Source organism: Mycetomoellerius zeteki, unplaced genomic scaffold (assembly GCF_001594055.1).
Source record: "Mycetomoellerius zeteki isolate Tzet28-1 unplaced genomic scaffold, Tzet1.0 scaffold155, whole genome shotgun sequence".
Taxonomy (NCBI): Eukaryota; Metazoa; Arthropoda; class Insecta; order Hymenoptera; family Formicidae; genus Mycetomoellerius; species Mycetomoellerius zeteki.
Genome location: NW_017256500.1, coordinates 601,193 through 626,312, shown reverse-complemented (window position 1 = coordinate 626,312; position 25,120 = coordinate 601,193).

Genomic DNA, 25,120 nt, shown 5'->3' with positions numbered 1-25,120 from the left:
AAGCCGGTGGCGAGAAGACTAGCACAGGGTGAGTAGTGATTTTCAATTATTATTTTATTAACGACAAATAAATACAATAGATGGTTTATATTTGCCTCGAAAAAAATATGCAAAGAAGATATAAAATATATTATTTATAATCCTATTTTTTTACTTTTTAATTCTATTTTCAAGAAATAATTAAACATATCTTTTATAAATTTTATAATATTCTTTTACGTAAAATTTTAAAGAATCTGATATTCACATAACAAAACGATTATTTATATATTTTTTTATTTTTTTTTAAAATCAAGAAGAAATTCTTGATATTTCAATCACATACGTAAAATAAATATCTGAAAGATTTTAAACAAATGTTTAATAGCATTGTATATAAATAGAGAACAAAATAATGTAATTCTGTAACATTTTTCTTCGATCACTCTCTAGATTAAAAAAATAATCTATCGATATTATATTATGTTTTGTACAGAGCTTTATAATTTTAATTACATGCAGGAAATGCGGATGAGAAAATGCATGCGCAGAGATTATAATTACTGTTTAAATTGCTTGATGAATAGGAGCATTTAGAACGCTTTCAAGAAATATGTCGCGGTTTTTTAATTTCTCATATAAACTTTATGCGCCACAAATAGTACGAGACACATTTTCTCATTACGAGTAAACAATAATTATAAAATATTTTAAAAATAACAACACGATATTTTTCTTTTTTTAAACATGCAGTTCTAATATTGTAATTTTAATAAACTATTCGTTCTTTTTGTGTTTGGAGACTGCTTTCTTACAATATATTTACAATTATTTAATGCAAAGTATATACTTTGCATATAGTATTCTTCTAAAGAAATGCATCCATTTGATTAAATATTTCCGAGAATATTTCTTTTCTGTTATAATAAACGATGAACAGGATTCTTATAATACATTTTTTCGTTTATTAATATTCATCTCCTTAATGTTTCATATTATTTTATTTTAATTAATTATTAATTGTTAATTATTATTATACACATTTTTGTTAGGTTTCATCGATATTCATCTCAATTATTGCTTTACATTATTTATTATTATAGAAATATTTACGTCGACTAAATTATCAAAGGTCTTAAAATTAATCGAATCTTTAATTATTAGACATATACATCTATCTTAAGAACCGAGATTAGAGAGAGGGACGCGTTTGTTTAAGGAATTGTTACAAAGATAAGTCCAATTTAAATATTTATCAATTTTTATTAGCAATCCGATGCAATTGCCTGCGAATCTTCATGATCGATAACGGGAATCAAAAATGAAACTCGATTCCATCGTGCTCCTGGAAACTGCTATACTAGAACGGAAGACATTACGAGTCTTTCCGCGGAACTTATTTAACGAGGCAATAAAAGCATACCATGGCATGAGTACTATATAAAACTCATTTTCGAGACTCCGCCGTTGCAAAACGAGCTTGTGTCTTAGCCAAGTCGAGGCTTCGCGATATTACCTGCGATCATTCGACAGATTTTATTTTTGACAGATCGGTCGCGTGATAAACGCTGCGTATACAATGCTTTTAATCTTTTTACGCCGATAATTGCAATTAGCTTTCTCTTAACCGTTTTAAACACGTACTAAAGAAAGCATTGCAATTTTGGTACGATTGGGGGGTACACGCTTCTATTTTTAATCGCGCCGATTACATTAGAAATTGTAAATCCTATGAATTACCTTATCACTTATCGATTTTACCGATAAGTGAATAAGTCGCATGTAAATCGAATTTATAATACATGATCTACACGAAAAGGATGATTTTGTTGAAGTATCTAAATATTTAGCTAGATACAAATCTAAAAATAATTTTGTTGACTTTTAAAATAACCTTTAATACCATACAATTAATTTTTCAGTTCTTTATTACACATGATGGGTCATTCGTGGGTTAATTTTTATCACTTCAAATATATACAAAAATTATTAAGTGATTGTTACATATACTTTAACATCTTTAGAAAGTTATAAAGTTATGTATTTAAAAAAATTGTATATAAATGATTAAATGTTATAACTAATCACTTGATACTCCTACTTTTTCAAAGAAAAAAAAGTGCAGGACACGAATGATCATGTATACTAAAAGTTAAATTATGTAAGATGTTTAAATTGGTTACTAAAATGTCACAATTCTTGCGGCTTTTTTTTCATGCTTGAAATTTCTACATAATTATTTTGATGGTCTAACAAAATTATTTTCAGATCTGTACCTAGCTAAATTTTTAGATATTTTAGCAAAATCGTTTTCCCCTGTGATTCTCGCCCGGAAAGTGATATCTTTCGTGTCATCTATTGGATGATGACTTTTGGCAGAAAACGAAGGAATATAAAATTTCGGGGATGAGGAGGTTTGTTGTTGTTCATCTGGTCTTATCCCCCGTGTAATAATGGCCATTCGAGAGATCGGGGACGCGACCAACCGATTGGTTGCTCGCAAGATCGATCGCGACGCAAATTTTCAATAACGACGTCGCGAACGACGAGCGTGTCATTGTCCCTGATGTCCCCGGTGCCGATGGTGACACAACGAGGACAGTGTGGAAGAAGAGTAGGCGGTCCTCGCGCTGGCGCACCAGCGCAACGTCGATATCATTCCTTCTTTTCCTGTCTTGTCTCTGCTCGTCCTCTCGCCTCATTCCACCACCTCGCCAACGGAAGTCCCGCCCATCGCTGACACAATGTTTGCAATTCCTCCATTTCTCATCTTACGCGACGATTTTTAGTGAATAAATCTCGATCGCAACAATCGCAAATGACGATAAACTTTTAATACTTTGAGTATTCCATTATTTATCGCGACCTGCATTTAATTTGGCAACGTTGTATCAATTTTGAGAATTTAATTAAATCTCGCTATTACTTTGGAAAAATGAAATTTTGGAAGGAAGTAAATATTGGATCAACCAGCTTGTCCGACAAAAATGCGAATCAATCTCTCTTTGTTCGCTGATTAACAATGCAGCATCGTTTGGTCTATAAAAGATTCGCCCGCGTCAACATGCCAACATTAATTTATTGTTATATCGTGAATGGTGCAGAATAAATTTTCAATGAATGGTTATAACGAGATTCACTAGTATTTTCTCTCAACAACGGAAGGACAATGACAGTGCAACGTATAAAGACGGAAACATCGAGCCTGCTTCTAGCATGAACCGTTCACTTGCATTTATTTCTGGCATATTGCTGCGCGGAATTTATTATTAACCTCGCTTCTGGCTCTCTTAGGGCGACTAGGTGTAAGAAACTAAAAGTCAGAACGAACTTTTACTAAATCGATCAGTTATCTATTACACAAAAACGTAAAATATGTTTTTTAAATTTTATTAAGCTTTATATCTTTTACTATTAGATCAAAATTTTTTTAAATGTATTATCATCTCAATATTGATTTAGAGCATTATTTTAAAAAACATCTACTTTCGTTTAACATAGTTTTGTGATTAAATGTTTATAATGTTTCACTAATAAACATCGCAGTTTATAATACACTGTCGTTTTCGGCAGCTAGCTGTACATACACGTGAGTTAGTCTATAAGAGCGTTTACGTTATAATAAACTCCCTTCCCACGGCTCGACGATTCACTGTAAAGGTACGTGCTTTCAACGGATCTCATAATCTATAAGACCTAAAATCCGTTAACGCTTGACTTACAAGTCGGCGAAACAATAGCCCAACTATCGAATCCTCCGTTGCATCGGGAGCAATCTTATTAAGAAAGAACGGTGTTGTGAGAGAAAAAAGAAATGCGATATGAAGATGATTATTCATAAATAAAAATATTGAAAATTAATGAATAAATAATAAATTAATTTTTAGTGACATGTTCTATTTTATTGGTTCTATTTTATTTAAATACAAGTAAAAAGTGAGTACATTGAGTTGCTCTAATTGTGTATTTACTCACAGTATAACACATTTTGATCAACTTTTTGTTTCTCAACAATATGTCTCTTGTAGAACTTTTTACATTGAAAAAGAATATAAAATAAATGTAAGATTATAAAGCTGTATTATTCATGAATCTTAAGAAATTAAGAACTTTATTTTTTTTAAATTCTACAAATTTTTAAACAATTTACAACGTTTTCGCTTTCTTTACGGAGAACTTTTTTATCCTTATTTTTTTCAGTAGCTAAAATACATAAAAGTTACCATTCAGATATTAAGGAAACATAATGTATTATAGGTATATCTGTGGATAGTAAATAAAAAAATATTACAATTTTCATAAATAGAAACGTCTCGCAAAAGAAAAATTAATTTTTATTTCATTATGTTTTATTATTTTGATCTTGCTATTTTTTAGTATAGTAACTATTAAAAAAAGAATAAACACAACAAAAATTTGAGATTTATCTCGTTCAAGATCGAATATTTCTATCTCTCTCTTCCTTCTCTTCCTTCTCTTCTCTTCTCTTCTCTTCTCTCTCTCTCTCTCTCTCTCAGATGCGCGCGATGCATTATACTCGCAAGACAAACGGGAAATCCGTGAAATTGATAGGAAGCGGAAAGAAGAGGACCCTCTCTCCAGACCGCAAGAATAATCGTGGAATCCACCTACCTACCGCGAGTTTGAAAGACGCATCATCCCATTGAGAGTCGCATCTAACCGCGGTACCGGAAGTCGTATCCGAGAGGAGACAAAGCCAAAGAAACACAACGCACGAAATATACGTGGGAGGAGTAGGGGGTGGGAGTTCTGTTTCATCGCCGCTTTTGTCTCGTATCCTGAGAGAGAACACGACTGAATGAGAAGTATGAATAGATCGGATGATCCTAAGGTAGGTCAGTCCATTCTCGTTTTGCGGGAGACTCCAGCTACTATAGATCCCACCTCTTCTTCTTCTTCTTCTTATTATTATTATTATTATCCTCACTGCTTCTACCTCAGACAGAGTCAATTAAGAATAGTTTTTTTCTTAAAACATGCGAAATAATCGATATCGTTGAATTGAGATTTCTATATCTTAATTACGTCTGCGAGTTGATAAAGAAGAACAAATCTAGTAAAGTTAATGTATACTGATCATAGAGTAGTTCACTAATTAATCGGTGATTAATTTTTCAGAAGAAATTTCAGTTTTAATTAATTGATAATTTGGATTCTTAGAATATTACAAATCGCTATCAGCTTGCACGTCACGCTATGAAATTCTGTAGGTTATGAAAGAGTCGCTGTATATTTCTAAACTTTTCTAATGTTGATGATTTTATTTAATAAGAAAATTAGAGGTCTCTTTAACGATAAAATTACAATACGAATAACACACATTGTAACAATGATTCAACTATTTACTTCAGCACACCTACATTTTTGTGTGTCGAAATGTATGCAATAGTGATTAACAGTCATGTGAGCGAATTATTTTGAATCTTGAGATCGTTTTGCGCATCGAACGAAGCGTAAGCGATGGAACAATTGATCGATCGATCAGTTGGTCACGGTCGCGCGATATCTTCTCTTTTTCCATTACAGCGGACGAACTTTTACGGCGTATTATATCGACGTATGCGACGAACGTATCGAAGACAAAGCGATCACGAAGAGAGGAATGAAAATGAATCAGAGAAGCTGAATAGAGGCGGATTTAAAAATTCGAAGTTCAAGCATCAAGTCTTTAACCGAGGATCTCCCAATTTTATTCGCAATGTAAGATAATTTAAAAATATTATATCGTGCTAATAGAGCTTTCCAAAACTTTTTTACTTATTGTTAGTTTTATTCCTATCGGAAGCGCTCAATGATTTTTGATCTTCGAAGTTCGCAAGAGATCATCCGTCTCTGTGCTTTGGGATACAATGACGTTCGTACAAGTTTGACGCTGAACAAACTTTCGGGTCCACGCAGCACGATTAAGAATTATAGCGCGATATATCACTCATGCCAGATCACAGATTGTCTCCCGTTTCGTTTCGCTGGTACGGCTTTTAATTGGCAACTGCGTGTATGCTGCAGCCTCAGCTAAATACTTTATCGCGGTTCGCGTTGTGTCGAATGTGACAGGCACGTCAAGCAGCTCATGCACTCACGTTTTACGACATGACCTGATGTTAATAATACTTAAGCGAACTACTAACGGGAATGGCCGATCGAGAGTCGATCGCCTCGTAAAGCCGAGTATAATGAGATGATGCTGCATTCTCTGCTCTCGAAAAAGAATGTGTTACTCTATGAAGCCGATAATTTTTGTTATCTATCGAAAACATTTTTCAAGCGGAATATTTTTGTACAAATTGATAGATAATTGTGGAATGAAATGGCAATATTGAACGGGGCAATAATGAAATATACGTATATTACGATTAAATGTCTTTAAAGAAGAAAAATTATATTTAAATTTATGTTTAAATTACACAGGAACTGATTTTTTTTACAAATTTATTGACATTTTCTCTTGAAAAAAGTAAATAATATTTACTTTTCTAATTTTTCAGTGTCAGATATATATCTACAATTTTTTAAAAAGCTGGATACACTAGATATTTAAAAATCTAAATTGTACCATATGTAAGGAATTAATTAAAACAATCTTAACCCTTTGGAGCTGATGTTAACATCAGTTACTGACGCTGTTTTATCTTTCTTACAATTCATTTAAATTTAATTAAAAAGCAATTAATTTTACGGAGAATGAAAATTTTTTATACTTGACCTTTTTATACATAATTTGTATAAAAAAGAATAAATGCTAACTATATTTTAATAATTAATAATCTGCAGATGAAACATAAAGATAATTGAATTGTTTGACATTTTTAACATAGAGATTTATAATTGAGACGGTCCAATAAACCGTCACCTTCTGAGAAATTAAGAGAGAGATACTTTTAAAAATAAATAAATAATTATAAAAACAAATAATAATATAATTGAATGATTTTTTATCTTTTTTTTCATATTAATCAATGTTACGATTGAGTGGAATATCTCGGTATCTCGAAGAGGAATTAAATGTCGACGTAGATAAAATTGATGCTGTAAACATAAGCCGTCCGTTGAGTGTTCGTTAAATCATGCAATAATATCGATATCAAACTCTAATTCGATGTGACGTCACTTCTGAAAGAGTAGCTTAAACATTCATTGGCGAGCCGGACGTGATCAATTCCAGCGACGTAAGCTGGAATACCAACACAAATGCTTCCTCGAAAAGGCGAGTGTAGTTATGCAGAATCCGATAACAGAAACTTGGAACAATCATTTCTACTCCGCGAATTTTCTTTTTAACACTTTCTTTTAAATCTTCTCCTTCTTCAAGCTGCTCGCCAATATTTTCACGAGTTGGTTTACGTTGGTTTTTTTTCTTCCGCGCATTCACCGTCACCAATTAACGTTCGTTTTGCCTACGTCTGTCATTTGTTTGCCATTTCCGGCAGGGAATGCAATCAGTCCGGCTAGAAACAAATGCAGCCAATCAGGCATGACGGACAAATACGCACGGACTGAGGCGGCCAGATCTCTATACGTAGTGCAAACGCTTTCAACACTGACGTCGATAATCGATCGTGCTACGTGGTATTTTCAAAGTGGTATGCTGTGTATACAATCGCAGTGTCTAGTCTAGTAACGTAAATTTGTAGAATATTAACAAAATGAGTTGAAAAGGCATATAAGAGTCAACTCGCAGAACTTGTTGCGTAAAAAAATATAAAATATCTAAGAAGTTCAATACGATAAAGTTTCGATTAGAATAATAAATACGTTAAACTTCACAACATTACGTACGTTGAGAATACACTGATCATAATTTTCTTAAAATTTATTTATTATTCGTTATGTTTAATAAAGTATATTATGTACATATATAAAATTATACATACAATTTTATACATCAAATAAGAGAGAAAGATTTTTATTTTCATTCAATGCGAATTTTTGTATTTGATAATGTTTATATGCAAATTTACAAATACATTTTTCAATTTAATAAACGACGTGAATTTGGATTTGAAACGTAATCATAAAATGAAACTGAAACTAACATTATAAATTACATTAATCGTCAATTTAATGAATAATAATGCTAATAATAATAAGCATCTTGAAATACTACAAAAAATTTATTGCGAAGAATAAACCTCAGCTGAAATTTGAACTTGAATCTTCTTCCATGCTTGCGTCTTACCAATTCAAGATCTGCTTTGATCGAAAATAGGAATATTTTTTTATTTAATTTTTATTGGTTTAAAATTTCATTTACAATCGTTTATACATATGTATTATATGCATAATAATACTAATAACATAGTATTACAATAATATAACAGCAATACAGTTTATTTTTTCACAGTTGCGTAAATGTAAAATAATTTGATTCTTCTTTACATTACGGTCACATTTGCTTAGATTTGAATTACGATATCTCTGAGCGGTATTAATCCGACAACGTAACGAGCGTTGCTATTGGGAGCACGTTGGTGATAAGACGCCATTGTTGCTCGCAAGTTTGTAATTAAACAATTAATCATCTAATTAGACATTTGTCCTGCATCTTTTTCCTTTATAACAACTGATTGTTTGATAAACACACGTGCGTTGTAATTTGCCTTGCGAATTGTCTCATGTTTTATTCTAATAAATATGATTATTTTAGAAAAAGTGAAGGAAACAATTAAGACGAATGCATTAAAAATGTAAATTAAGTCATTATTTCTTATATGAAAGTTGTATGAAGTTGACCGTTTTTTTTTTAAATAATTGGCAGATTCAAAATACGTTGTACTTAAATAAAAAATATATTTTTTTAATTGATAAACACAATTATAGAACATTTTTACTAATACACTTTATTATAATAAAATAATTGTATCAATTTGATGAATAATTGACGATTGTTTGCTATAAAATTGTCTTTATGTTATCATATCAAATTGTAGCATATATTAAGTTTATATAAAGCAACATCTTACAATTTCCTATGTATGTATTTGATAAATAAATTCTCTATTTAGGATCACTTTTTGAAATAATAGTTTGTGCGCAGCCCCTGAATGCATGCTTCACTTCGCGCTATTGAGTCATAAAATTGCTCTAGTAGCAAAGTAGGCGCTTCTGTCTTGTCGTCCTGTAAACGCGTAAATAATCGTAAAGTTATAAGCCTATCTTTATATATAAATTTAATTTATTTTATCTTTAAATATATCGAAAACGTCGATATTTTATATTTAAAAAACAAAATGTTTAACGTGATGTTTACGAACAGAAGTAATTATAGAAGTAAAAAAATTAATAAATGTTAATACAAGGTTTCATTTTAAAGGCGATTAGAGCTTATAACTTTTCTTTACGCAATTTAAGAGATAAAGAAAAGAAAAAATATGAAATAGGCAAAAATAGAAGAATATATGAATAAGCTTTTTAGCGGACAAAAACCAGTGTTAATTCGTTGCGTTGTAACTCATAAAGTGGTACCACTCGGATCGAGACTGCAGAAGTGTTGACAGCGCCAGCTTCTGAGGCGATAATGGCGTCGATAATGACTGTAGAATTAGCATCGACGAAGCCGATGGCACGCTTTAGCCATGTCGCGGTAATGGATGCGCATAATGCGTCGTGTCAGCGTGCATTATTGTTGACGAGGTTATTAAATCTCGGAATCCCCCTTTATTTCGCCCGATTCCCGGTACGCCTCTCGCACGGTGAGGACCATGAAGAGTGCCGCGAAGAAACGAGTCTCGGGCGAAGGACAACGGAAAGAAGAAAGAGCCGAACAAAACCGTGGCGGATGAGCACGCGTGTCCACGCATGAGCCGCCAATCGTTAAAGACGATCCTCGTCGTTTTGTCTTACTCGAACGATATCTCTCCTATATTTGTCTTTAGGAATATCAAATGAAGAAGTTATTGATAACTTTTGTCTTCGTGTATCTTGATCAACATATCCCGAATAAATTAAGAATAATAGCGCTTATAGAAAAATCTCCATGTTAAAAGACAACATAAAGATGGACTGTAATTCATAATGAAAATTATTACATAACCACGCACAATCATCTTTAGACATTTTTTAGACATTGAATGTGTACGATAAATGCATCTTACATATATAGAGTATAAATCTCCGGTATTTTAAAATTATAAGAAATAAAAATGAATACAGAAATATTTTTAAATATTTTTATTGTAAAAAGTAATTTTTGTAAAACTTTCTTTTGCAAAAAATTACTAAATTTCCACATGAACATCTTTAGAGCACGAAAAATATCGAGTAAGTATTTCATTTCACGCCAAGTGCGCTGAAATATGTTACGGTGGTCACAATTTTATTGCGCAAAACATTCACGTTCGGTACCTTGATGGAGTAAACTATGTTCTTCATATATCTTCAGAAGAAAAAATTCAAGGGATATCAGGAGAACAAATGGCCAGAGGATGGGGCTTTTTCGCCTGATTCAACGACCTGGAAAAGTAACTAAAAGTGCTCTTGTAAAACTTTAATAATTTGTTATAAAAAAATGTTTTTGTTGTTCTTTGCAAAAGTAAATATGTATATATGTTTGTATTTCCAACTATTTTAAAATATCGGAGATTCATCGTATACATTCAGTATATATTACAATATATTATATTATATTTTTTACATATCTCAATAAAGAATTAATTGAGATGTATTCTTAATAGCTCTGTCTCATTGAGATATTCATAATAATCAACTACATGAAATGGTAATATTATGCTTATTTATTCCTAACCATGTTTATTCATTTACAAACGCGTTTATCGGTGGATTGACATCTGATCAGACGATAAAAGCATTTGACGAAACGGGAGTAGAAAGGCGAATGTACAGAAAAGCGTTGTAAATGTACGAGTATCTTCAAGTTAGAAGGGAGACTCGAGCACCCTTTGGAGTGGCTCGCGTGTCTGGCGTAACTTTACGAGTCTCATTTCCCGCGACGTCATTCCGCCACGACCACCACTATACTTATACCCATCAACGTTGCCGTCGCCTACAGCCGGTCGGCGGCGATCTCGCTGAACTGGGCCAGAATTCCGAAGATCGCGATCGAGCCAACGCGACGCCTCAATCGATTTATTGAAAAACGACAGACAAATGCGCACATGCGTGAACACCAGTCTCTCGTGTATATTTCAACAATGCATCTTACATGCATGTCGCCAAGTTAACAGCAATCTTTCTCTCTCTCTCTCTCTCTCTCTCTCTCTCTCTCTCTCTCTCTCTCTCTCTCCCTCCCCCCCTCTCCCTCTCCCCTCTCTCTCTTTCTATTGGAATATTTTTAAGCAAATTCATGTTTGCTCAATTTTGAGCAGGAAGAGAGAGCATATTTAGCGACAATAAAATCGGTCGACCGTTGTGTCGTGTAATTTAATAAGTCCGGTTTTCTCGTGCCTCTATCGATCGGCAGTATTATCCAAGACGCGCGTAAGATTTTCCCGATGACAATCGGCCCGCGAGCGTGTACTCGGCTCTCGTGCAACATAAAAGTGTCCTACCCCTACGGGGACGGGGTGCCGCTCGTGCCGCGGTGGACTCGCTCGTGGTGGTCGGGACCAAGAAGTAGGTAGTCGATGTAGGAATGACATGAGCGGTTATCTCAGTGGCCACGCGATATTGTCATCAGGGGTGAGAGGGCGTAAAGGTAGTTACCGCAAGGGCGGGAAAAAGAGAGGGCGAGCGTGAGAGAGGAGAGTGGTGAAGGGGGGGGGGAGGAGGCAGGGAGAACGCGGTGAAAGGAACGAAGGTGGACTAACAGAAGAAGGTGAAAAGGAGAGAAAGAGAGAGAGGGCACGATAAGATCATCTTACCACCCTCTGGCATAAGTCGACAGTGGCCTTTCCCTGCCCTGACCAACTCCCTCCGTGACTCGACGGAGACCATTTCGACGATAGCGCACACCACTTCACTCGGCCGGCGTGTTATCTCGCACGCGAATTAGCTCTACAGATTTTCTCCTTTTTTTTCTTTCTCCCTCTTTCGCCTCTCTCTCTCTCTCTCACATACACACACACACACACATACCCCGCGCCTTCGACGAACTCACCCGTCACCCCTGCGCTGCCACTTCTCGTCGACGACGTTGCGACAACGTCGAAGAAGGAGGAAAAGTTCTCGCGCGCGTTTCATGCAATCCACCCGCATACAACACCAGCCTCCTCCCTCTTCCAGCACGTCTATCGCATTAGCGCACTGCCACGTTGTCGGCTGCACCACGCTGCACCTGCATTGCATGGTGCGAGGCTTGTGATTTACGCGCTGCCTTGGGAGAATCGCGGTGTACCGGCGCATGATGCCGTTTATTGGAAACCGCAGAGCCTTTCTTTTAACCGCGATTGTTACCCTTTTGCTAAATCACGTAACACGACTGAATTAACATCGGCTTGAAAAAAGGTAGTAGTTTAAATATTCTACTTTATGTATCAGCGCTCTACATTACGATACATACCGTTTCTTATCATAAAATTTTTTTGATATTTGATGATAAAATTGCCGAATTTAATGAATTGTGAAAAAATTATCGTGGCAATTTCAAGTTACTAATTTAATAGATTGAATGAAGTATTTACAAATACATACTTTAGGTGATTCATTCAGTTCATAAGATATTAAACGCGTCCCAATTCCCAAATTTAAATATTTTCGTTGATAATAAACTTTTTTATCAGCGTTTGCTGTGGATTAACGATGTGTTTGGAAAAATGATGTTCGTGTTATCGGATAAAATCTCGAATTTTAACTTTGGTTGAAAAAGAAGTCATTGGTGCAGGATCGTATGTAGATCGTGTTTAGACAAGTTTGAAAGATTTATCGATAGCGACGCGATTTTACGATCAGTTCAGCAGCGGTATGTAACAGTTGTTTAGGTATCGTGACGTCCGAGGTATCGCCTTTACAGTTTTGGAAACGTAAACAGAGACATGAAAAGCGTTTAACTCTCTTGCAACTAATATTATGTAAAAATGTAATAAAAGGTACGTAGTAAAAGAATGTGGTTTATACACGCGAAAAGCACAAAATAAATTCAATCAATATAAATTCGGAAAGTAAAAATAATTTAATATTTTGTTATCTTTATTAAGATTTGATATAATAATAATACATATAATTGTATCTTAATATATTATACAAATAAAAAAAATATTTTAATATATGTTATTAATAGTTCAAGAACTTTTTTCTCATCATGACACTTCAGTAGTCTATGAGAGATATGTCAGATCCTAAGAGCACTTTTGATCTAATATTCGGTGTGCTTGTATACTATCTCGAGTACTAACTTCATTAACTTACAAGGTATTATAGAAATCAAGAAGTGGATGCTGAGAATCAACAAAGACCTCTTTCTCCATTAATCTCTTTAGTTAATAATAGTTACATCTAAATAATTATTTTTTACGAATTAATATATATTTTAAACATTACGCTTGATCCTTTTCAAATTTACATACTGTATTTTCACGAGTCTATAAACGAAGTTTAACCTAGATAATTACGAAAATAGTATTAATTTAGAGACAATATGGAAATGAATTTTATTAGCTGATGGGATGTATATAGCGAAAATATCTTTGTTGTGCAAATTTTTTTTTTCAAATCCAATGATTGCTAATAACAGCGAAAACTTAGGATTCCTTAACGTCCGAATATTTTGTCTTCGATATCCCGATGGTTCGGGACTCCACGCATCACATAATATTTAAAACGGTTTAGGATGACAAAGAAACGAACAAGCACGTGATCACGAGAAATATGTTGCCGTTTCGAGGCACGTACATCACTGTTGCGTCTATTTTATCCTTGTGGAGCTCCGCGCAAGAGGGTAATGCTCTTCTAAAATGTTAGAGATATGCGAGCACCGTGAAATTCGATTTCGAGTGCAGTTCGATTTTCATATATATCTGCATGCATCGAATGAAAACGTTGACGATTCAGCAATTCTATTCGAACGTGTTGCGACACAATCGCGCAGTTGCGTAACATTATAACGTAATTATATAATCGCGCGCACAAGTTCTTATAAAATACCGATTACGTAAATGGAAACTTGTACGAGAAAAAAATTTTTTTTTTTTTCAAGAGATGGAAGAGAGGAAATTATAAATTTGTTTTGTGTATTTGTTTATATGTTTTATATAATCTGCCGCTGTCGAGGATTTACATTATTTTGAGTGACTGCTTGGTCTGGTGTCGCGTTCCGCTTCCGATGACAGCAAACGTGTGAAATTACATGTATATATATATATATATATCCTTCCGTCTTCCGTATATATTACAATAATGCACCAGTCACATTGGATGACTCTTGTTTCTGCGAAACATTTACGTATATGCTCTCTCAACTATTATTCCTACCTGTCATGTCTTTACATGACAACCGAACGGAAATCGATACGCGTGGCAAATCGAAACAAGTTCGGAACAGGTTCAACGTCTCTCGTCACAATCTCAGATATTCACGCATGCATATATCTTTATATTTCACTGATCCTCACGTCTTGCTCAAACTTGCTTAACCTTAGAACGTTATCGATACATAAATTTGACATTCACGTGAAGTCATTGAGCGCTAAGCTATGTCCTTAATGGTCAATGGCTGCGTTTACACCGTGCATTTAGGCCACGGCCTATACAATAGATGTCCTTGTTTATCCTGTATATTAAACAAAGACACTTATCGTATAGATCGCAGACTAAGCGCACGGTGTAAACGTAGCTATTATAGGAGGTCCAATCTACTAAAAGCTTATAGGAAACAAGATTTTTTAAATTCTATCATATATCATAGTTTGATTTAGTTTGAATAAATTTCCTGGTTAATGTTATAACAGAGAGTGTGATAAATGATTACAATTTTTAAACAAAATTTTGTGTTACTTTTTATGTAAGTGTTAGGAGATGACATTGAACTACGTACTCCATATCATTTCTAGATTAAAGATAGTGCACAGTATTCTTTCTTTCCTTATAAGTTAATAATTAGGTTATTTATAAAGATTTAAATTGTAAATATTTTGCCATTAGAAGTGTGAAAGGTACACGGAGAGAATTTTTTCTTAGAGTTTACCCTGAAAATATGATAGTCATGGGACAACAATGTATTTTCAAAAATTTTAATGTAAATCTCTCTCTCATTCATTAATAAAAGTACAATAAAATATAAAATAAGCTTGATTAATTTTACTAAAGTGCATGGTAAAAATCTTTAAAATATTGTATTATACCACAACTACCATATTTTCGAGGTAAATTTTAAAACAAAATTTTCTCCGTGTATGAAAATTTTGTTATCTTAAATAAAAATGGCCTATTTTCTTGTACATAAAATTGATGTATTGATATAGTATTATTGTATTACTCAATATCGAAAGCGTTCTAAGGTTAAGGATATATTATATATATTTTTTATTAAAATAAAAAATTTTTTTTTAAAATGAAAAAATGATTAAAAAATTACAGATTTTTTAAATATTATATTTGAAAGTATAATACAAAAAGTTTGGCGGCAATTTAGAATCTGGATAAAAAATTATTTTAATAAAAAATAGACATATTTTTAAAAAAAATTTAAAATAAAATGATGATAACATTTTCATTTAAACTGTAAAATTGTAAATATTGTTAAATATAAATATTGACTTATATAAATATATTGACCTTATTGAATTATTTGTCGCATATATATAACATTTATTTTTATACGGAAAATATGAAATTTCAATTCCAGTACTTTTTGCAGAGGCTGTATATTTGATGTTTAAATTTGTTTTGTCATTAAATCGAATATTGTCACAATATGGTATTTTGTATCGATAATGAGAATGTTAGATAACATTATAATACATAATTAAAAATGAATTATGAGTCATATACATCGAAACTATATATAAATTGCAAAATATCCATTTTATTTAAAAGGAAAATCATTCAAAAAGATTAGATTTATATGTATATTGTGTTTGCACGTATATATTTAAATATACTGTCACGAAAGATAATAATCATCAAGTAACATATTCATCATTCCAATTCCTAGTTTACGGCTGCGTGGCAGGTGTGCATTGTGGGAAAAAATCATTACTGTATATGTAATCATAATCACAAGCATATACAAATGCAGGTAGGCTAAGGGGAGGATTAGAATTCGCATAGCGGCCGTAAAGATATCCAGTTTATCGCTCAGTCGACCACTAAACGCCGTTCAATTGTCTCGAGTCATAAAATAAATGGCTCTTCGTGGATTCTTACACGAACACAGTCGCCCCATACGGATCATGTCTGCAGGGCTTGATCGATCACGATTGCAAATTGTAAAGAGAGAATATTAACCTTTCATGATCGTAAAGTTCATGCATTTTGAATGTTATGTGTAATGATTGCATTGCTTTCATAAAAAAATGTGTATACATATACACATATACATATGTGCGCTTTTCATGTGTGTGAGAGAGTGTTATATTATTTTGAATATTTTTAATTGAATTTGAAGACAATTTTTTCTATCAATTTTAATAACTGTGATTGAAATATCATTTGATTCGAATTCGTCTCACGGTTCTGTTCACACGCCCGGGAGCTGGCCATTCTTGAAAGAAAGAGAAAGAAACGTTCGTCGTTTATTTCTAGGAAAAAAAAGAGTATCCCGTCGCGTTATCGAGTAACTAATACAAAGGAGGTGGTTTATTATCTTCCGAGCGGATTCCGCCGGACGCGGTCTCGAATGTCTTTTCTAAGCACTCTTCTCTTTTCACATTTCTGTGTCCTATTCTCTTCTCAATAGTGGTCTCCTTATCTTTACGGAGATTCGCGCGATTCACTCCGTTGAATTGAATCCCGCTATGGGAATCGTGATCGCCGATCTCTCGTAGTTTCACGTACGTGTACGTATGTGTGTGAGAAGTCGTATGGATGCGCTTTATTTATTCGCGATTCGTTTTTATGTACCACGGACATTTTCCAATTTATTTAGACCGTGTACTGAATTCATCGATATCTAAACATTTGGACATTGATATACCTTATCCGATTGATTTAGCAACAATTCTATTGATTTAGCAACATACACAACACACACAAATTTGCTTATACGGTTACAATTTTACTAAAGTATCTAAAAATTACATATTACGGAATTATTCACAATAGATTCCGATCGGAATTATTCAATTATTCCTCCTTACTTAGATCTTTATCGTGTTTTCTCAGAAAAATGACATAATTCCGATCGAAATCTATTCCAAACAGTTCCACAATACACACAATCTAGATTTGAAAATAATTTTGTTCAACTATTAAAATAATTACGTAGGCTACTTGAGCTAGTTAATTGAATGTCAAAATTTTTTGTAGCATTGCTTATTATGTTTGAGTTTCCTACATAATTATTTTGATTCAACAAAATCGTTTTTAAATCTGTATCTATAATAACTATATAAAATTTTAAATATACTTCAGCAAAACGGTTCTTTTCCTGTGGTTTTTAGATTTTAATTTTTGGTTGTTCAATTTTAAAAGAATATTTCATTGAATCCTTTATGAGTTTTCGAGTTTTTTATAAATTTCACGTCCTAAGGCAAAACAAAATGTCCCTGTCACGTATCTTTCGTATACGCTAAAACGCGTGCACGATATTCGCCTACGCGTAGCTCCGAATATTTATGCGTTTCTCTCCACACGTGCACGCACGTGTCCGTTCTTGGTAATGCATCTGTGCGCGTGCACGTTGCTTTCATGCCGTTTATTCTCCGCTTGGGAACGAGCGACCTGAGACAAAAACTCGCGGTTCGAAAGAACGAGAGAGAAGAGCAGAAATGCAGAGAAAAAGGAGGAGAAAGCAGAAGAAGAAGAAGAGCAAGAATCGCCTGGTGGCGCGAATCGAGTTTAGGACTGTGTCAAATGACACTGACCAGGACACGACCGCCGCGGTGATGGTCCCGGGAATACTTTTACCATTACCGACATTTCCTTTCTTCTCCACGGTGAAGTCTCGTATGAGTTCGGGATGGAACTTCCGAGGAGATTCACAAAGGTCACAGGTCACGCGGGGATGAAGAGAGCATCGTGAGCTGAGAGACCAGCGGCAAATTACACGCTTGCGCGTATATCTTATACTTCGTGATCTTGTTTGAACAAAATATTCCTCGGAATTTCATCCTCGGAAATACTCTTACTGGCAAATAACGAAAGAATACATGAGATAGCTTCGCTAAGTAGAAAAATTTAGCTTTAATGAAACGATTCGTAAAAAGAACGATTTTGTTAAGATATTTCAAAATTTAGCTAGATACAAATCTGAAAATAATATTGTTGGATCATCAGAATAATTGTGTAGAATGTTTAAACGTTGATGACAGTGTTGTAAAAAGTTTTAACATTCTATCAAAGCATCCTATATATTTATTTTTATAATCTTAACAATATTATTTTCAGATCTGTATTTAGCTAAATTTTTAAATACTTCAGCAAAACCGTTTTTTCTGTATAGCTTTAAAATTTTAAGGATATACAACAAAATTTCAAATATTTTTAGATATATATACAAAAATCTCTAATCATAGGATCACCAAAATCTATTCTTATTAGATATATATTTTTTTACATTTTTCAACTAAATTAATTTAAGTTTCAATGATTCTTCATGTTAATTATTCTTTTAATTATGCAGATATTCTAAATACGATTTTGATTTTATTTCCGAATACAATGGCGAATATTCGTATCAAACAAAGAGGAAACTTCAAATTATTACACGCTAGATTTGCAACAATATTCATCCGTTTCATCGATTAAACATCGCCGTTTTGGTATTTATGTCGCTTTTAAATAATGCGTTCTTTTTAAATGTTTGTTTCACTAATCACGATGCATAATCACGAGAATTACTCTGTGAAATTAATCCGAGAAAATAAAAATTTATCTGATAAATATTTAGGTAAATTGCATGAATTAAGTTTAAATTATATTTCTTTGTTTTACATTTCTATATCTACTGATGTGTCTGTTCGAGTTAACAACTGCGCACGTCGGGAAATTTCAAGGAACGCAGGACATATGTGCTGATCCTCCCAGGACACATGCAGATTCTTACGTAATAGTAAACCTCCGAGGATGTGGGCGGGATGTTCTTGCGTGACCGACGATCGTGTTTTGAGGCATTGCTTCGTCGGGTCTCGACTAATCGACCGCGACATTCGAACAGATGTTAACATCATCTGGGTACAATTGTCAAACTGCTCTTCTCTGATTTTATTTGAGCATCGTTGGCAGCTTCCAGAAACTATAAAAGTAGTAATAGATTTTTATCATGTGCGCATATGCGATAGTAACATATGTATGTTAGTTACGCATGTATTATTTTCCTCAGTCATTAATTCATTATAAATTAATAATAAACTTAATTGTTCCTGCAAATTTGATGTATCAATTTGCAAAAGAAAAATGACAATGACCGTTATTCGAATGTCATCCTCCGAACCAATCTTTCATCGCAGAGTAATAGTTTCATATTATGTCACGCGACACTGTCAAACTCGTACGTGAATGGCGTAGAGCGGGCGGACATGTGTGAAATTAGCTTAATCTTCGAGCTCGGATGACAATGGTGATACAAACGCAGTGCGTGTACGACACGTATCGTCCTGTGTACAGGGTGACAAATCTCACCCAGTCGACACCCCTGTCCCGCTGCTGTCTCCCCGTGTAAATACATTAGAGGATGATCCTCCCATTGGCGTAGATATTTTCGCAAGATTTTAATATTTATAGCAATTTATTATTGAATTACAATAACTCATAAAATCTAAATATATAATTTAAATATAAATTTTTATACCTAATCTCTCTCTCGCTTTCTTTTTCTCTCTTTGTCCCTTATGTAGCAATTAGAAAAAAAAATCAACTAATAAATAATCATAATACTCAATATTTGATCAGCAAATAATTATATTTATTTGTAAAATATTAAAAAACCTTGAAAAATTAGCTTTGTAAAATTCGACTTCTATAAATTAAGATTTTCGTATCTTAATAATATACATATATATCTTAACATTTTAATGGGATAATAGTATCGTATTGTATGTATACATAAATAATTATTTATTATTCTGAAAGATTTTTTTATTTATTTCAACATTCTGTTCTAAATTATTATTTTGTCTTACATTCTTATCTTGTACTTTACTAGCTAATATAAGTGCAAGAATTTAGAATTACAAAAAAAAAACCTCGCCAAAGCTTGTTCACGCAGAAATAACCGCGATATATATTCGCGATTGGTCCGACGCCATTGACGAGCAGATATCGGCGGTGCAGTAATTTAACAATGAGCCAGCTGGCGCGTGCTGCAGGGAAGGTTGCGACCCCTACTGTAGTTATATAGTGTATTTTCCAACACGGGCTCACACCGACGCTCATTGCATGCACTCACACATTCGTAGAATTTCACGCGGCACGGCCGACAATGAGCGGGGATGCCTCAGCCCTTTTGTCACGGTGGTTCCCGCGTCAATGCACACCGAGTCTCTCTCCTATTTTTCGATCACCCTGTCTCTTTTCCGTTCTTCTATGTCTTCTAGGTTCCATCTCTATCGGGCTAGGTCCGTACCACAAACCATCCCTATTTATGGGATCTAATTCGGATCATCGGCGTTTTCTGATGAACGCAATATTTTTACGTTTACCTTCTGACTTACGTGGAAATCTCAATTAATTTTATGAAATTTAAAAAAAATTTTTTCCTTTGTACAATATTTCAGAAAGTATTTTGTACAGTACATTTTGAGATATAACGAAATGTGATATTCTGACGCTAAGAAATATCAGTGGACAGTTCGAGAGAAAAGATGCGATCTTCAAAAGGGAGCGTTCTGTACAGTTGCTTTCCGATGCCGATCTTATTTCGATATTATATGTATTTGTGATCTTACCGTGGATATTGCTAGAGAAGTATGAATAATTGGCGCCGAACAATGATTCCGCTGTGTGTCTCGCCCTCCCCCTGGCTTATTTCGTCGCCCCTTCGTGTTGTACGAGCGAGAGCCGCTTCCTACACCCGCTCCGAGCGTTATGATTAAGTAATAAAACATTTAGAAGCCCCCTTGTCAAACTGAAAAACATCCCCCGATTCCGACTCTCCTGTGTACGTCTCCATTCGATCGACCGGCGTGCAACTTCGAACGCATGCAGACTGCGTACGCGTGTGTGCACGCGGTAAAGGGCGTGACGACAGATGCAACGGAACATATCTACCCCCCTCTTGGCTGGGCGTTTCTTTCTGTCCCTCTGTACTCCACTGTCCTCTTCTTCCTCTGCTGGCGATCGTAGATAACGTCCGCGTTGGGAGCGGTTTGGGTCCAGATCACGATCGGGTAATTCTTGTGATCATTGCGCGACGATCGCGAATAGGCACCCTTACCCCTGCTTGCACACATTGTTTATTGGAAAGCTAACTTCCGGTGCGAGATGCGAGATAAACTCTTAGTGATCGGATATTAAATAGGCGATTCGGTAGAAATAAAGAGCGATGAATATTAATCGTGACGGTGTGGAAACGTCGATATGTGTACTTATAAGACATCTTAATGTTTATAACTTTATGTATTTTTATTGCTCTTGTGATACGTTAAAAGAAAAGGAATAGTCGTAAAGGCTAAATGAATATTTCCACCTATTTTAGTAGATTTCTGAAACAAATTATATTTATTTTTACAATAAAAGTACTAGTTGCAATTGAATTAAATTTTTCATATTATAATTATGATGAAATTGATTCTTTTTATTGATATCATATAGGTATCATATTTTTATTGATATGTAAATGCTTATTTTCTAATCTGAATTTTTTTACTCATCCAACATAAAGATCCTATTAAGATCTTGAAAATTACCGACCTATTTTCTTTCAATTGTTTTTTTATTATTTCGTCGTCGGACGAGCATTATTGGTCCGACACGAGCGGCTATCGTTGCGTGTGTCGAGACAATGGCATGAGTTACCGGATGCTCGTGCTTCCAAGCTTGATTTATTGGTCCCTCGAAGCTCGCGGATTGCCTGTAATTCCAGTTATTTCGTTCTAATTCGAAAGTTCGTTCCTGTCCAACTATCAAGCTTCACCCTTTGCCTCCTAATCTTAACTCTTTTGCTTCCTCATCTTAACTTTGAACTTTGCTTTCGATTCTTTTTGCACGTATATTTCTGTTCTTTCAAAATAAGAGTTTCGAGATATTTTTTATTTAAAAAATGTTGGATTTAGAATATATAGTAGAATAGTTTTAATATTTTCTGCTATTAGTAAATGAAAGAAATAATGCAATTATTTTATCAATAGACAAAATCCTTTATTATCAACAATTTATAATATATTTATGGATACAATATAGCAGCAACTAAAAATGTATTTGCAAGGAACGACCGTTTTTTTTAACATTAAGTCCCCCTAGTATCATGTTCTTTCTTCGTTATGAAGACTCTCTTTCTCCTCTCATTGATCATAGCAAAGACGCTTGGTCGTAGGCGGATCTTTGCTCCTAACGTTACGCGTGTCTAACTACGTCAAAGATCGAATACAATAGCGTATGGTTACCAACATCTGACCTCGCGTACAATGTCGTCATTAGAATATGAATGCAGCTATACAGTTTGCGTGTCGTAACGGCACGCGACGCATTTCCATGCAGTCGGCTTGATTCCACGTTATCTTGACTCTTGCTTTCTTCTGTCAAATCCTTCCATATTACACAAATTATATTAGAATACTTAATCATACATCGGTATTGTGGATAACTTTAATTATAAATAAAAGTAAAAAATATTAAATTTTTTTCTTTTTCTCTTAGCAAAATATATTTAATTTTATAATCCTATATGTTTAAGTTATTTTTTGTATTAACTGTTGTAGAATTTATATGTTATTATATATTTTCCCAATGTTGTTTTACTGTTATGTCTATCTCATGCAATTAATTATATGAACTATGAAATATGAGACTAATCAAAAATTAAATCACACTATTAATGCAATCTCAGTTAAGTTGCATCAAATATTGAAATTTTATTTCGTTTCATGACGCGAAAATTGTTACTAATCCACCAACACGCTGGTGGATGGGAAAAATAAACATGCCGATAGCTTTTTTTTCGGCACATGGAAAAGAATGCAATTAAGGAAACGATAGATAGTAGCGTGATCGGTGTGGCGCCGTGCTGTCACTTCCGGCGCGGACGATAGGCTGACGCATAATTTCCGGTCCGAGACCCGAGGATCCATCGATCAAACACGAGAACTCGAAAAGGCTCGTCCGAATATTTCAGAGATACTGTCTGTGCCGCGTTCCGCCCGAGAATTTTGCATTCTTAATTTGCAAATGATGAATTTGTAAGGACAGTATCTGTTAATCGGAGGTATGAATCTCTACTTTAACTTATGCATTTTGATATATAATGTTCTTGTCTGCATATAATGTTCAATAAATAATGGAACAATGTAGAAAAGAAAAATGAATAAGGCTGAATCGAAATTATTAAAAAGAGAGAAATTTTTAATTATTATTTAGCAGTTATTATGTATATATTTATTTTTGTGAATGATTTAATTAATATAATTATATAATGCATTATTAATTTATAATTTCTAGAAATAAATAAAATGCTATTAGAATCGCATATTTTCGAATATAATTGTTCAAATTTATTTGCAAAGGAAAAAAAAATTTTTACAAAATTGTTTTATGTAGCACGTTTTCTATACTAAATCCTAAAGTTTATAATAATGCTGATTGTTACGTAGTTTCTACAAACGAGCATTTTATATGACGACTTTATTGACTTAGGGATATGATATACGAGCAAAGAGTGAGAGAAAAGAGAGCCTCTCTATCCCCTTACAAAATATTTCACTAACTTATCACAACTGCCGAGGTGGTACTTCCTTTGCCGGTGCATCTCCCCGACGAGACTGTTCCAAGCAGTAATTATTTGGAACCCTTTGATGGATGTCCTGGACCACGCCAGTTACGTTCTCAGGTTGCTTCATAAAGCATTGAGACATTCATTGGCCTCCGGGTTCCTTCTGTGTCACCGAAGAGGCGAACTCGCCTCTCAAATTCGAAGCTTCATTTCACGCCTGCTTACCGAACAGCCGTCTCTTTAGGATCACCTCTAGCATTTTTACTCATGTATTTTCTATAAATCGTTTAGCTGTGTGCATAAGAAATATAACTTTGATTTTAATTGTTTGGTTTTAAGAAATATAACTTTGATTTATATAATTGTCTAACAAAAATGTAAGCAGAACATTTTCAAATAAAAATTAATTAAAGTAGAATAAAAAGAAAATTGTTGGCGAAAAATGTTGTTCTAGATTTAATGAAAAATTTTTTAATGAGATATAAAAATTAAAATAAAATTTTAAAAAATGCCAATAATATAATCTGCCAATAATATATAGATATTATAAAATTAAGCTTTCTTCATTAGTTGTAAGTATTAACAAGACATGAGTGCTTATAAAAAAATCTTGAAAAAAATGTGTGAAAATAATATAGACTTATCAAATCGAAAGATATTTAACAAAGAAAAATTTTAATTAAAAATTTTATTAATAATAAAGTATTAATTAAAATATGTTGATCTTAATTAATTGTTATTTGCAACTCTGTTCTTAGTCATTAAGTACTATCTTAATATCAATTACATGTGCAGAAATAACGATGTCCACATTATCGCCAGTTATTGATAGCGAAACGTGGTAGATAATGTAAACCCCTAATGAATAACATCCAGATAAATGTACAGTCGTCTGCGTCATTTATCCTCCTACAGTACTGGCGCCCCGAATATTTCCTATCTACAGGAAGGAGGAAGTCTATATCACAGAATGTCGATATTTTTTGTAGAAGGGAGAGAGGAAAAGAGGGAACACGGAGCAAAGAAATATTCCCCAAAAATAGGGCAAAACTTTCATGTGTCTTATTGCACGATACACGATGCTTTGACTCCTTTTATAAATACATATATCCTCTCAGAAAAGATTTCTAATAACGAGACAAAACAATATTTTTAACGTACTTAATTTTATCGCAACCTTATGCAGCATAAAAATACAACAATATTAAG